Genomic DNA, 1,400 nt, shown 5'->3' on the forward strand with positions numbered 1-1,400 from the left:
CTGCATACAAACACACACACACACACACACACACACACACACACACACACAAACCAGAATGGTCCTTCCGTGTCCCAGTTAAAAATAAGTTCTGACTTGAGTCATGACTGTAAAATCTCCCCATCGTTTAAGAAAAGCTGTTCTTCAAGCCGAGGAAATACAACATGGTGTCAAGTACTCTACTGTTACAGGAAGCAACTACAGAGAGCTCTCACTCGCTCAAAGGAGTCAGTGCCTTTTGACGCAGAACAAAAACCAAAAATCTCCCAACTACTGCCAATACTTTCAAAACTAGCATATCAGACTTGATTTTCATCAGGATGCTATTTGTTCCACACTAGTAATTCAAAACCCAAGATCCATCCATTCATATATATATATATATATATATATATATATATATATATATATATAATATTGTGTACTCATATATGCAAACAACTATTGTACTTCATTTCGGTACAAGAATGCCAAGTCAGCCACTCCTCATAGAAGGCGATGACCATCTGAGGCCACTTCATATTCGCCTCCTTTGCTTGTCAGCAGCAGCTCTCTTCTTCGATTTGCTCTCATCGGATTCACTATCAGATAAAGATTTCCTTTTTGGACAATCGTTTTCTCTACCAGCTTTTCGAGAATGAAGAAGTGCTTCAATTAATTCTGGACAATCTAAATTTTCTCCTGGTACCCAAGTATTATCGGCATCTGTAAACCCCTTCCACTTCACGAAATAGTTCACTACACAACGGTTCAGTACTTTTTCTACCACAAATTCTTCAGGCTCTGCCTCTTCAACTCTTTTACTCTCTCCATTCTGTTTTTTTTTTTTCCCCATTTTTTGCAATGTAGTTTCCTGGAGGCCATTTTTAAAATTTAATCGGAGACTTGAAGCACGCTCAGATGCTCAGGGCCGCGGATTCTGCAGAGTCTCCCGCCTGTGTGCTTCAGCTCAGCCACATCCTAGAGGAGGGGTTCCTCTGACATTTTTAAAGTCTATTTTTAGGGTTGGGGATTTAGCTCAGCCATAGAGCACATGCCTAGCAAGCACAAGGCCCTGGGTTCGATCCTCAGCTCCGGGGAAGGAAAAAATAAATAAATAAAAGTTGTAAAGTCGGGCTGGAGAGATGGCTCAGAGGTTAAGGGCACTGACTGCTCTTCCAGGGGTTCTGAGTTCAAGTCCCAGCAACCACATGGTGGCTCACAGCCATCGGTAATGAGATCTGATGGCCTCTTCTGGTGTGTCTGAAGACAGCTACAGTGTACTTATATATAGTAAATAAATCTTTAAAAAAAAGTTGTAAAGTCTATTTTTGTTTGTTTGTTATGGGTTTTTTAAGGTTGCTTTGTTGTTTTGGTTTTTGTTTGTTTGTTTGTTTGGCACAGGGTCTCACTGTGTATCC

The 1,400-nt window shown here is 40.6% G+C and overlaps 1 pseudogene; it reads right to left on the reverse strand.

Moving 5' to 3' along the window:
- Window positions 1-425: 425 nt before the first annotated feature.
- LOC148002157 (chromobox protein homolog 3 pseudogene) lies at window positions 426-835 on the reverse strand (annotated as a pseudogene).
- Window positions 836-1,400: the final 565 nt, after the last annotated feature.

The sequence above is a fragment of the Rattus norvegicus genome, chromosome 12 (genome assembly GCF_021556685.1).
Source record: "Rattus norvegicus strain SHRSP/BbbUtx chromosome 12, alternate assembly SHRSP_T2T, whole genome shotgun sequence".
Classification (NCBI taxonomy): Eukaryota; Metazoa; Chordata; class Mammalia; order Rodentia; family Muridae; genus Rattus; species Rattus norvegicus.